At 46.1% G+C, this 14,472-nt stretch overlaps 1 pseudogene; it reads right to left on the bottom strand.

Moving 5' to 3' along the window:
* Positions 1-1,393: 1,393 nt before the first annotated feature.
* On the bottom strand, positions 1,394-14,067 carry LOC123402997 (annotated as a pseudogene).
* Between the last annotated feature and the right edge of the window lie 405 nt (positions 14,068-14,472).

The raw sequence follows: 14,472 nt of genomic DNA, 5'->3' as shown, positions 1-14,472 counted from the left end.
ATGCATCTCGAAGGAAGAAACTTTGGCTTCGGTAATTCTATTCTGAGCACGGGCTCAGATGCTCCCGCTCAAAAAAAAATTAAAAACAAATACTACAAAAAAACTTTGGCTCTGCAGTTGGCGGTTACTACTGATTGCTTGTATCATGTACTTCTTTCGTTTCTAAATATAAAACCTTTTAATTTTTTTTAATATAGACTGCATATGGATGTATGTTGTCGTATTTTACAGTCTAGATTCATTCATTTTGCTTCATGTGTAGTCTATAATATAATCTTTATAAGGTTTTATATTTAAAAAGGAACGAAGTAATTAACATGTGTCCCAACTAATTTTTGATATATAAGAATAGTTATGTCGACTCGTTCCATGTAGATGGCCAAATTCGTGTTGTGCACTGGGTCTGGGTGCGTGGTGGAAAGGAAGATGTCTGAATGATAATACATAGACCTGGCATGTTGTTCAACCCACCACAGGGAGAGGCCGGGAGGTCTCCCTTGCCAAAAGCAAAAGGTAACATCACATTGCTACACATCTTGCATGCATACGTACATAGATGCAGCAGTGATTAGTTATTTCATACAGTACATCATTAACTATTTTACCCCTCCCGGCAGAGCATTCGCATTCGCATTCGCATTCGCATTCGATTGATTGATTCTTGGCTAAATTAGCGAGCACTCGCTTCGCTTGTGTCTTGTGAATGTCAATGTTTTGGGCTAGTCATTAACTGAACCTTTACTTTTCGTCTTCTTTTGCTAGTAACTATAAGTGCCGGGGGTTTCCTTTTCGCCAGATTCGTAAAGCGTGTGCGGGAAAGCTGCTTTGCTATATATCTTGGCATCCAAGCTTCTTCCTTGGTCACTTGGCTTCTCGAGTCGAGACAAGAAGCAGCATAAGAAGAAGAAGAAGAAGAAAAATATGTACGTGCGTCCTCCTTGGGGCCTACTCTTTCTCTAGTTAGCCACCTCTACTGCCACTTGTGCTGGAGTCGGTGCGTGTGCCTTTAGTTTCTCAAACTTCATTCCACCGTGATTCAGTTCCGCGTGCATGCTGGAATTCCACGCACGAGCTGGTCAAAGACCGGTCCACATACGTCTCGTCAGGCGAGGTGAGGTCGTTGCAGGTATATGCCTCCTATCTTGTCAGTAGCATCATCTATCTTGTCTTGTGAAGATGAAGATCGTTCTGTTCTTGTGGACAAGTAGCTAGGATCACATAGCTCTGTTGGCCAACATCTTGTGCAACATGTCAAATTGTATAAATGTAACTTGTTGCAACTTGCAACACAACTTACAAAATTATTTACAAGCATGTTGTGTTAAGTACAGAGTCCAACCAACTACAGTACATACTAAAAAAGCTCAATGTTTTTAGTTGTCAAAATTAATGATCACATATGTTCCGATGGATCTCCTGTAGGACCTCCTATCTGCATGATAAGAGGGCAGTCTCTGGTCACTGTCAGCTTCCGCCGCTCCTGGCTGCTTCCGTTTCCTGTGAAATCATTCTTCAGCACCACCTCTTTGTCATCTTTCTTTTCCTCCAACTGCACACTTTCAGTCTTGATCTTCTCAGTCAGTGGTGTACGTCTTTCTTCTTGTCCACCTGCATACTCTCAGTCTCAGTCCTGATATCGTTGGTGTCTTTCTTCTGGCTGCTTAATGTCTGTCTTGATCTCAGTGGCATCTTTCTTCTTTAACTTCAGGAGCTTGACAAGATCATGGAGCGCAGCATCAGTGTCGTCGCTCCTCATGAGGACCTCGGCGACCTCTGCAGGCGTGACCGTCACCTCCTCGATCAGCGCCTCGATCTCCGGATAGGCGACATGGTAGTCAATGAAATGGTAGTTGTTGGCAAGGATCCGGAAGGCCTCTGTGGTGCAGTACCCCATGTGGATGTGCATGTCCATCCTGCCCGGCCGCAACAACGCCGGGTCGAGACGCTCCTTGTAGTTGGTGGTGAAGATGATGATCCTTTCCTCCCCACTCGTCGACCACAAGCCATCAACAAAATTGAGCAGCCCAGACAACGTGACCTGTGTGTGCAGGCAGCAACCAAATTAGTTTGTCATCAGCATAGGTAAGAAAGAAAGCTGTCGAAAATTGAGGAGAAGCAGAGACGTTTATGTATACATAGGAGTATAAGGTATTCGTTCTGATATCAAAGTTTACCTTGTCTTCTGCCTTCTTCTTCTTCTGTGTAGGATTGGACTTGGTGGCATGTGTTAGATTGATCTCTTTTTCAATGGGCTCAACGACCCATTGGACCTTGACTCATGCCCTGATCGGGGGCGTACAGCCCAAGCAAGGCCGGTGAGCCCCTATCGCGCAGTGCTATAAAGAGGAGGTGGGGACCATGGCACAAGTTACGAGGTTCGCCGCCGCCACTGGTACCCCACTCCTAACCCTAATCCGATCCAAAGGGTAGCACTGAAGCGATGGGAAGTCCATCACCGCCACTACCGGATCTCCCTCAGCTTCCCCACCGTCGCCACCACCTCACGACGGTCTCTGGAGGAAGCTCATCGAGTTCATCACAAGGTAATAATCTACTATTTCATGCCGAACACATCTAGCCTAAGATCCACGGGATCTATCTGTTAAACATTGTATATGGTTACGATACGGGTATTGTATATAAACCGTATTCTATCATTTAACTTATGTAATCTGTTAGGCTTAGAGATAAGATCCTTACTTGGAGATCAATCCTAAGTCTAACCACCTTGTATATCTCCTGGTGCCGGCGTTGCCCACCTATATATCAACACGGATGCGTCCCTGCTAGGCTTACGCTTAACCTAGCTATTTTTCACATGGTATCAGAGCCTAGCTCTTCCATCACATCTAGCTTAGCCGCCATGTCCTCCTCATCCTCCGCCATCGCCATGACCACTTCCTCCATTGCCTCTCTTGGCCACACCATCACCGAGAAGCTGCCAAGGGAGAACTTTCTTGTGTGGAGAGCCCAGGTACTGCCCCACGTCCGTGCGGCAGGCATGCTAGGGTATCTCGATGGATCACACAAGGAACCCATCGCCGAGATCCTCTTGGAGAAAGAGATCGCCGGCAAGAAGGAGACCGTCACCGCCCCCAACCCCGAGCACGCCATATGGGTCACGCAAGACCAGCAGGTTCTCACCTTCCTGTTGGCATCCCTCTCCCGCGACGTCCTCATGCAGGTTAGCAACTGCGAAACCACCGCTGAAGCATGGAAGGAGATCCTCCAGAGCTTCGCGTCGCAATCCAGAGCTCAGGTGATCCAGCTTCGCTCGCAGATCGCCAACACCAGGAAAGGAGACCTCTCTGCCGCGGCCTACTTCACCAAGATGAAGGGCCTCGCCGACGAGCTTGCTGCCGCCGGTAAACCTCTCGACGAGGATGATGTCGTCTCACACATCCTCCAGGGACTGATGCATGAATCCGAGTACAACGAGTTCGTCTCTGCGATCTCCACGCGCACGGTTACTGATCAGTCGATCAGCCTTGGGGAGTTATACTCCCTTCTTCTCGCGGCCGAAGGCCGGATCAACGCCCAGGCCTCTGTCCATGCTGCAAACCTGGCTGCTAAAGGTGGTGGTCGGGGCTCCTACGGCCGTTCTGGGAACGGCAATGGCGGTGGCAACAACTCCGTGGCTACACCAACAATCCCACGGGTGCTCGCTTCTCCGACAACAACACTGGTGGTGGCTTCGGTGGTGGACGTGGTGACCGCGGTGGTGACCGTGGTGACCGCAACAACACCAACCGCGAGAACTGTCAAATATGCAAGGAGAGTGGGCATGGTGCGTGGCGCTGCAAGAAGCGTTACGTCCGCAACTACAACAACAATGTACGCAACCCTGCTGGTGGTGGAGGTGGAAATAGATCAGCCAACACTGCCCACTCCTACGGTGTGGATACCAACTGGTACCTTGACACTGGTGCCACCGATCATGTCACTGGTGAACTAGAAAAGCTGGCTGTTCGTGATCGATACACTGGCACAGAACAAATCCACACTGCAAGTGGTCAAGGTATGGACATTGCTCATGTTGGTCATTCTGTTTTATCTACTCCCCATGGCTCCTTGCATCTAAATAATATCCTTCATGCACCCCAAGCTGATAAAAGTTTACTCTCTGCCTGACAACTTATTCAAGATAATCATGCTTTCCTTGAGGTTTACCCTGAAATTGTTTTTGTTAAGGATCGGGACACTCGGAGAACCATTCTTCAAAGCAAGAGTAAGGGTCGGCTGTTCCCAGTTTCTGGTCACCATGAGGCTCCCCAACGTCAAGTCCTTGGTGTGGTAAAACCATCTACCTCAAGATGGCACAAGCGCCTAGGTCATCCAGCACTACCGGTGGTCCAGAAAATTCTTCGTGATTTTTGTCTTCCAGTGTCAAATAAAAAGGATCACTTGCTCGTTTGTGATTCATGTCAAATGGCCAAAAGCCATCAACTTCCTTATTCTCGTTCCACTAGTGAGTCAAAAGCTCCTTTAGAGCTTATTTTTTCCGATGTGTGGGGCCCTGGACCCCTTTCTGTAGGCAAGGAAAAATACTATGTTAGCTTCATTGATGATTTCAGCAAGTTTAGTTGGATCTATTTGCTTCAGCATAAATCTGATGTGTTTGCTAAATTCCACCTCTTTCAGCAACATGTTGAACGTTTGTTTGATCGCAAAATCTTGTCCATGCAAACAGACTCGGGAGGAGAGTACCAAAAACTTAATGTGTTCTTTGAGCGCATTGGGATTACTCACCATGTCTCATGTCCCCATTCTCACCAGCAAAATGGGTCCGCTGAAAGGAAACATCGACACATTGTCAAAGTTGGTCTATCCTTTCTTGCACATGCATTTATGCCACTTAAATTCTGGGATGAGGCGTTCCTCACTGCAGTCTACCTTATTAACCGTGTTCCCAGCAGGGTCATCAACAACCAAACTCCTCTTGAGCGTCTCTTCCACACAAAACCCAACTACACCTTTCTATGTATTTTTGGGTGTGCTGTCTGGCCCAACCTGCGCCCCTTCAACAAACACAAGCTTGAGTTTCGCTCAAAACAGTGTGTATTCCTAGGATACAGCACTATGCACAAAGGATATAAATGCCTTGATATTGCCTCTGGTCGGGTCTATATTTCACGTGATGTTGTGTTCGATGAACAAGTCTTTCCCTTTGCGACTCTCCATCCTAATGCCGGTGCCCAACTCCGCAAAGAGCTCATTCTTCTTCCCACCCACCTTCTACCATCCTCACAATTTCTGCCTCGGGGAGTTGATACTACTGATGATCACATGACCATGTCTACTAATAATGCCTTTGATGACCCTTCTGATAATAGTGTGCAGGAAAATAATGCAGATTCTGGTGCAACTCAGCGTCATTTTATGGACTCCGATGGCTCCTCAGAAGATCCCACCTCGGCGTCAGGACCGGATCCTCTAGCTGCCTCGGGATCGGACGCTGTGTCAGGTGCAGCACCCCCTGGCGCTGACACCCATGGCGGATCTCCCACAGGCCCGCTGGCGCGTTCCCCCGTGCCACCCGGCCATTTGCATCGTGCGCGGCCAGATCCCGTGTCGGGTCTCGAGACGCGGGACGCGCGGGCCACCCCTGTGTCGGGCCTCGAGCCGCGCGACGCGAGCGCCACCCCTGCTTCGCCTTCTGGTGGCCGCGGTCGGAGTCGGCTGTTCACTGCGGGCCCACCCGACGTGGCGGTTTCCTCGCCAGGCGCGTCCGGCTCTCCAACGACCGCCTCGCATGCAGACGCGCCGCCCCATACAACGGCTCATGAAGTTTGGGCGTTGGAGGCCCCTGGTGGATATGCCTCGGACGCTGCTGCCTCTGTCGCAGGTTCCCCTATCGGATCTGCCTCGGATCACGATCCTTCTGCCTATACTACATCCGCTCCAGAGTGTGCACCCAAAAATCGTCTCCAACAACACCTTCTTCGCCCCGCTGCTCCTCCACCTGTCCGAGCTCATACCCGTGCCCAAGGTGGCATTATTAAACCGAAAGTTTTTACTGACGGTTGTATACGTTGGGGCTCGTTTTGCTCACAGGTGAACCACAAAATCTTGTTGAAGCTCTAGGTGGTCCTCGGTGGAAAGCAGCAATGGATGAAGAATATTCAGCTCTCATCAACAATAAGACATGGCGCCTTGTTCCTCCTGCCATAGGGAGAAACATTATTGACTGTAAGTGGGTCTATAAAGTTAAAAGAAAATCTGATGGTACTATTGACAGGTATAAGGCACGTCTTGTTGCCAAAGGGTTTAAACAACGATATGACTTGGATTATGAGGACACCTTTAGCCCTATTGTTAAGGCTGCCACTATCAGATTGATCCTCTGAGTTGCAGTATCTCGCAACTGGTGCATGTGACAGCTAGATGTAAAGAATGCGTTCTTACACGGCGTTTTGGAAGAGGAAGTATTCATGCAACAACCTCCCGAGTATGAGAGTTCTCATTCACCTCGTTATGTATGCAAGCTGGATAAAGCACTATATGGCCTGAAACAAGCCCCTAGAGCTTGGTACTCTCGCTTATCTTTTAAGTTACAATCTCTAGGGTTTGTTCCATCCAAGGGGGATACATCACTCTTCTTTTATCACAAGCATGGGATAACTATTTTTATGCTCATTTATGTTGATGATATAGTGGTCACTAGCTTGTCCACTCAAGCAGTTGAGGCCCTCCTTAAGGACTTAAGCAAGGACTTTGCTCTCAAGGATCTAGGTGATCTTCATTTCTTTCTTGGCATAGAAGTCAAAAAGGTACCCACATGGATTATGCTGTCACAAGGAAAGTATGTGCAAGAGATACTTCATAGAATAGGTATGAAAGGATGCAAACCCTCCTATACACCTCTATCTACATCTAAGAAATTATCTCTTCATGATGGGGAGATACTTGGAGCAGAAGACTCCACCAGATATAGAAGCATTGTAGGAGCATTACAATATTTAACCTTGACCAGGCCAGATATTTCTGACTCAGTGAATAAGGTATGCCAGTTTTTGCATGCTCCTACCAGTACACATTGGACATCAGTGAAAAGGATACTTAGATATCTACAAGGATCAAGGAGTGATGGACTCAAGATTAGCAGGTCAGATTCTATGCTTGTAAGTGCTTTCTCAGATGCAGATTGGGCAGGATGTCCAGATGACAGAAGATCCACTGGAGGCTTTGCAGTATTTTTAGGAGGCAATTTAGTATCATGGAGTGCTCGCAAACAGCCTACTGTGTCCAGATCAAGCACAGAAGCAGAATACAAAGCCTTAGCCAATGCTACTGCTGAGGTCATTTGGGTTCATAACATGTTGACTGAGTTAGGGATAAGACATCCCAAAGCAGCATCTCTCTGGTGTGATAACCTTGGTGGTACGTACTTGTCTGCTAATCCAATCTTTCATGCCAGGACGAAGCACATTGAGATTGACTATCATTTTGTTCGAGAATGTGTGGCAGACAAGCTGTTGAATATTCGGTTTATACCTACGGGCGATCAAGTTGCTGATGGCTTCACTAAACCACTCACTCTTCGGCAGTTGGAAGGATTTCGACGCAACCTCAACTTAGATAGTTGTGATTGAGGGGGAGTGTTAAACATTGTATATGGTTATGATACGGGTATTGTATATAAACCGTATTCTATCCTTTAACTTAGGTAATCTGTTAGGCTTAGAGATAAGATCCTTACTTGAAGATCAATCCTAAGTCTAACCACCTTGTATATCTCCTGGTGCCGGCGTTGCCCACCTATATATCAACACGGATGCGTCCCTGCTAGGCATACGCTTAACCTAGCTATTTTTCGCACTATCAATGGTATCATGAGACACAAGGATTTTGATGTGTTTTCGGTTTAAATATGTAAAAGAAAGCATTCCCCTCCCCGATATGAACCCAAGAAAGGGCAAAGATCAAGCTGAAAAGCAAAAGAAAAGGAAAGTCACCGGATTTCCATCCGGCAAAGAAGCGCCGCCGCAAGGCCGCGCCTGTTCCTCTCGATCCCCACACGCATCGGCATGCCGAGGTGTGGTGAAGAAGAACCCACCTCCTCGGAGGCAAAGGACGGATCTAGATCCAACAGGAAAACGGAAAAGAATTCGGATTGGATCCAAAACAAGTCAAACAAAAAAAAGGAGGGGAACATGCTAAGTAAAGTATCAGCCCTTCAGGGCAAAGGGCACCACCACCGCGCCCTTGACGGTGGCGCGTTCATCGTGAAGGTGCTCGCGTGCGCCGGCAAAGGAACGGAGGTGGAGCCACCATGTCATGCCGTCGAGGGACCAAAAGGAAGAAGTGGCAGCACGACCGACCCACTCGACGGTGGCACGCTCACCGCAAAGGGAACGCGCAACCGGCGAAAGGGAAGGCCACGGCGCCACGATGTGCTGCTCCACCGACACCCATTACTCTCTCTGTCCAATTTTTTAGAGGGGGCAAGAGGGGCTGGTCGAGCTAGGGAAAAAAATAGAGAACGTCACAGGACGACGAGTGGCTCGGTGGAACGCTGGCGCGCGCGGCGCGGGACAGAAACGGCCGCTGCCGGTGGCCAAACCCACCCCGCTTTCGCTGCCAAGACACACCACCACCGCGGGGCTCCAGGAAACCTACTCGGCGGGACAGAAGAGCCGCCACGCGAGCAAGGAGTCCCGGCCGCCGCGGGCTGCTCGGGAACGAGCGAGGAAAAGGGAGAAGAGGATCTCCTCGGTAGGGCATGGATGCCACCACGCGAGGAAGGGCCAAGATCCCTTGCACGCGGCGCGGTGTACCAAGGTTGCCGTTGTCGGTGGCCAGCCTAGAGCTCACTGGCGGGACAACCGGCAGATGCTGACTCGCGAGAGACAGCGGCGCTCGAGGGAAAGAATGGGTCGCTAGGGTTCCCCTGGCCGGCTCGGTGGTTTTGTTCTAGCGATCCCCACGAGGGGCCGTCGGATCTCTTGGACGGCCAGGATTACCCCGTGCCAAAATCCTAGGGGCGGCTCGGGCCTAACAGGCCGGCTGGAGGTGGCAAGGCCCCTCGGGCGCCAGCGGGAGCCAGGCCGAGGCCGGCCCAAAAGAAAAATGCCACAGACCGGCGGGAACCAGGCCAGCCCAAGTCGGGCATTTTTCTTTATTTTAAAGAATTCTCAGTTTCTGTCCTTTCATGCAGATTCAACAATTGTTTCTAAGCATTGTTTTTCTATGAAACTATGTTTAGAAAATAGAAAAGAAAAATGTTCAAAGTTTCTGTAAATGTAGATAGAATTATAATATTATTTTTCTGAAAAGAAAAATAAAAGATTCTCAAAATAAAAGAATATTTTCAGAAAAAGAAAATTTCATGGATTTTATAAGAAGGGATTATAAAGTTCATGAATTTTATTTTATTTTGAATTATGACAGAATATATTTTTCTGTAATAGTGACATAATTTTTTTGCAAAGAAAAATAAAAGTTTCTGAAAATACAATATTTTTTCAGAAAAAGAAAAGTTCATGGATTTTATAAAAGTAATTATAAAGTTCATGAAACTTTGATTTTAACAGAATATTTTTCTGTAAAGGTGCATGAGTTTTTATATTCACGTTTTCCCGCTGCAAAGTAAAAGGTTTAGTCCTCCAATTAAATTGGAACCAACGGGAAAATTTAATTGAAAGAACTGTTATTAGCAAAGTTTTTTCCTTGTGGGTGAAATAAGATTCAAACAGTTTCCGCTATGACAATAGAATGATGTTTGTTTTTAAAGTTAAGATATGGTATTGTTGTTTTCTGACCAACGTTGATGATAACAATACTATATTTGTATGAGTCATCTTATATTCAAAGCTTGAATCTCTGATAAATTTTGTATCAAAGTGATCAATTTTTTGGAACACAGATAGAGAAATGCATATTTCTATTTCTGCTGCAATATGGTTAATGATGATGATTATTTCTTAGCAAAGTTGTTCAATAAGAATACTATCATCACATTGTTCATGAGTTATATGCATTATTTCCATTTGTGCCCAGCGGTGATATGGAATTAATGTAGAAGTATGATGTTTTATTCTAATTCTGCCACCACGGTGATTTAGAATATTCCAGAAAGTTTAAAAAGGTTTAATGTGCATGATTTTAATGAGACCAACGTAGGGTTATTTTTATGCTCACTACCATTGTTTATTGGCTAAGTTTTCTCAGACTAAAAGTTATTCAAGCTTTCACTCATGAAAGCGAATGTTTTGGGTACTAGTGACCCAAAAGATGGAAAAGAAAGGTCATAACTTGAGGGAATAAATTCTCTGTAAAGAATGGCTTCACAAGAAAAGAACTCTTGGATATTAATTCAAGAAAAGAAAAGAGATAGATCATTGAGAGTCTTGGTTGACGAATGTCTTTCATGTACTCTCTATGATGAAGTCTCCTTTTCTTAGTCAACATGATTGAAATGAAACAAGCAACATGCATGTTGAATTTGACCAACGTCGGATCAAACATGTGTGTCAAAGATAATTCAGATTTATTTCTGAATTTGATGCAGTCAAAAGAGCCAATTATGGCATTTATGTCCCTTAAAGGGAATTACCCGCATGGCGGGAGAAGTCTGGGAAGAATGACTGCGTAACCGGGTAAAGTTGACATTGTATTATGTCAACAATCCGTGTATGGCGGGAGAAATTTTGGCAAAGGCCTTATCCTGTATGACAGGAGAAAGTTAAGATGACTCATGTGCAATTAATGTGTCCCACTATGGGAGAAAAGTATGGAGTAGCTATTAAGCTTTCCTAGTATCGACCGTACACCTTATGTGTAATGGTCATTATGCAATCACTAAATCCAGAAAGGATGAAAGTAACAGACGAACCTAAAGACAAGAATGATATGCAAGTGTGACTTGCAAAAGAGACAATGATAAAGAACTCTGTTGAGTTTCTGAATGAAATGAGGAAAAAGTACTTCCATACTAGTTAACTTATAACTTCATTTTACATGAAGTGATAAGATGAATGAGCTAGATAATCGAAGTTTCCTCATTTCACAAGAGCTATGAATGGGTTTCAAATTTGTGGCAGAAAAGTTCTTGCCACATTTCTAGGGGGAGAAAGAGACATGAAATACATTGTAGTGTATTTCATGACTCCTCTGTACTTTAGATGATGTGATGCACATTATGCATCTAAAGTGATCCATTAATGAAGAATGTGATTGTCAAGGGGAGTACGATAGTCATCTGAATAACGTCATTATGATACCCCTAAAGAAAAGAAACAGTTGTATTTTCGGATCTTTTATAGTTCCGAAAGCAGACTAAGGAATACAACAGTGGTGCTTAAAGTGCCATAAAGAAGAAAGTTTAAAGATACGCCATTTCTTCAGTGAAGATGGAGTAATCTGGGGGAGCATGTTGTATGACCTATACAACACCTGTTGTTAGCTCTACAAGGGATCTTGTGATACAGGTCCCTGTAAAACCTATTGCCTTTTGGAAATGGGTGACTATAGAATTAATTTGCCTCTTGGCAATGACAAAGCAACGACAACCCCATATGAAAGAAGTGCCAGTACCTGAGACTTTGATGGTCTCTAGGAATGTGAAAATCAGATACTTGTGACTACTATAAAGTCTATGTTAATGAAATTCCATCATTTGAATTTCACTAACATAGACTTTATGAAGGGTCTACAAGGCAAATGTGACTCCAAAGGAAATATGTAAAGGTGTAAAACATGACTTAAATCAGAAGATTTTGTGCAAAGAAAATGAGTGGACAATTGCATTCATGCAAAGTTATAGAATGGGAATTTCGTTTCCCAATTCCTATGCATGTGGATGATGTCCTACTTGCTAGTGGTGATGTCAATCTACTGCAGGAGGAGAAAAGAAGTTCTTGTCCTCAAAGTTCAAAAGAATAAAAGGGGGTATTAGGAATGTCGCATGGACATGCTAAGAAAGATCTCTAAAGTATGCATACGAGAAAACCTACGCCTGTTCTCGTAGTCAAGGGTAATGGAACTGGAAACTATGGTGTTTCAAAAGCTAATAAGAAAAGATTGTAAACGAATATGGTACCACATGCTTCAGTTGATGGAAGCTCAAGATATTACCCTGACACAGTTCACGTATATATTCGGGTTGTTTTGGCAAATGTCCAGTCCATAGATAAATCAATGGAATGGAGTCAAAGATATCAGCCTCATGATGAAAGAAATAAGTGCTCTCAAAAGATTGTGAGTACAAAGGCAGGACTTGTGAAATGTATAGCGAAATCCACAATTGTCGCTAACTTTCATACTCGGAGTTTTGTGTGGAAAATCTCCAAATGAGTGAAACGATTGTCATCAATGTGATGCAATCATATGTTATAGCTTGATATGAGGCTGAGGGATAGGCAAAATGGTTAATGGCTACCTATGCCCGGAGTTGATAATGGTTGACAACAACGATAACCATTTTAAGTTCTTTCGCTCCTGTCACAACGAAAGTGTTGATGCCAAACACACTGACAAAGAGTTACATGTTGTGAAGGAGAAAGTCCGGAATTATGGAAAAATGCTTGAAGCATAAAAGCAACAAACAAGTGTTTGCAGATCTGCTTATCAAAGGCTTACAGCGCAGTGTGTTCGGAGAACACACAGTCGACATAGGTTTTATGGTATAGTCTAATATTTCCGGACAATAAAGGGCCCAAGGTTAAAAAATCTGTCTCAAAATAGAGAGGTACATTGTGGCTGTCTGATTCCATCGGCAATTGAGCCGTGACGATGAAACATGCCCTATGTATTGATCTGTTACGAAACGGGTAAAGTTAAAAGTATATGATGAGATCAAGGGGGAGAATGTTAGATTGATCTCTTTCCAAATGGACCCAACGGCCCATTGGACCTTGACTCACGCCCTGATCGGGGGCGTCCAGCCCAAGCAAGGCTGGTGGCCCCCTATCACGCAGTGCTATAAAGAGGAGGTGGGGACCATGGCATAAGTTACGAGGTTCACCGCTGCCACTGGTTCCCCACTCCTAACCCTAATCCGATCCAAAGGGTAGCACTGAAGCGATGGGAAGTCTATCACCGTCACTACCGGATCTCTCTCAGCTTCCCCACCGTCGCCACCACCTCACGACGGTCTCTGGAGGGAGCTCATCGAGTTCATCACAAGGTAATAATCTACTATTTCATGCCGAACACATCTAGCCTAAGATCCACGGGATCTATCAGCATGTTCTTCGTCGGTTTCCTCCCGCAGCTTGAGTTCGATGGTGCAGTCGATGTCTTCGACCACGAGAATGGACCGGTTGGTCATCCTGACGAGAAGCCTCCTGAGGTCTGAGTTGGAGTCGACCCCGGTGAGCTCGAGATCGTAGATGTCGAACCTGAGGTGGTTGGCGATGGCGGCGATGAGGCTGGACTTGCCGGTGCCAGGCGGGCCGTATAGAAGGTACCCGCGCTTCCACGCCTTTCCGATCCTCCTGTAGTAGTCCTTCCTTTTGATGAACCTGTCGAGGTCATCACCGATGGCCTTCTTCTGCTTCATGTCCATGGCGAGGGTGTCGAAGGTGGAGGGGTGCTGGAGGTTGGTGGAAGACCAGTACCCGTCGTAGGGATCGTTCATGTAGATGTCGAGGCGGCGACGATGAACGGGAGGTACCCTTTCAGGGCCTTCTCCTTGTGCCTCTTGTGGAAGCTCACCTCATAGGATCTGACCTCCTGGGCACGGTTGTCGGTGTCGCCATTGATGACCTCGCGAGTGACCAGGCACCACTTGAACTCGGCTCCTTGATACACATCTGCCATCTCCTCGCCTGCCTCCATGCTGACGAGCATCTTCATAGGTTCGTCGGTGCTGCTGACGCGCAGGCGCTGCATGTTGTTGGGGTTGGTGTTGATGCGCGTGGCGAGGTAGGCCTTGACGGCGTCGTAGACATAGTTGTTGCACCAGCCGTCCGTCTCCTCGACGACGATGGTGTGCCGCCATGTCATGTATGAGCGGAGGCTGGCGAGGGCTGAGGACAGCGCGTCGCGCACCTCGGACGGCAGCAGCTCATCCGTGAGGCTGCGGAGGAGCATAAGGGATGCCGCCAGGGAGGCTGCCGTCGCCATGGCTCCCTGTTGCTCCTCCTCCCTGCTTGTATTTTCTGTCTGTTCCTAATTAATGTTGAACGGGCGTGGGGGGGAAGGAGGATGTGTGTGTTGAATGAAGTGAGGAGGTTGGATGCTTTTCTTTTTTACTTTTTATAGGCGATATTTATAGATTTTAGTGGCGGGTGGGGTGGGTGGGATTGACAAACTGATCGATGCCTTAAAGGAACTAGCAAAATGGCCCGTGCGTTCTCCTGGAAGAAAAAAAAACATAATCTTTAATGATGGTGACCACATTATGTTTACATATCATCGCTTGATTTAGAAATTTTATGCACAAATGCAAGAAAATGTCTCTTCTTTTAAATTTATTCAAAAATTGAAGCAATCTTTACATTTTCAAAAAATATATATCATGGTTGTCAA

Source organism: Hordeum vulgare, chromosome 1H, assembly GCF_904849725.1.
Source record: "Hordeum vulgare subsp. vulgare chromosome 1H, MorexV3_pseudomolecules_assembly, whole genome shotgun sequence".
In the NCBI taxonomy this organism is placed as follows: domain Eukaryota; kingdom Viridiplantae; phylum Streptophyta; class Magnoliopsida; order Poales; family Poaceae; genus Hordeum; species Hordeum vulgare.
The sequence above is the reverse complement of the archived record's forward strand: the minus strand, read 5'-3'. Positions and strand labels throughout refer to the sequence as shown.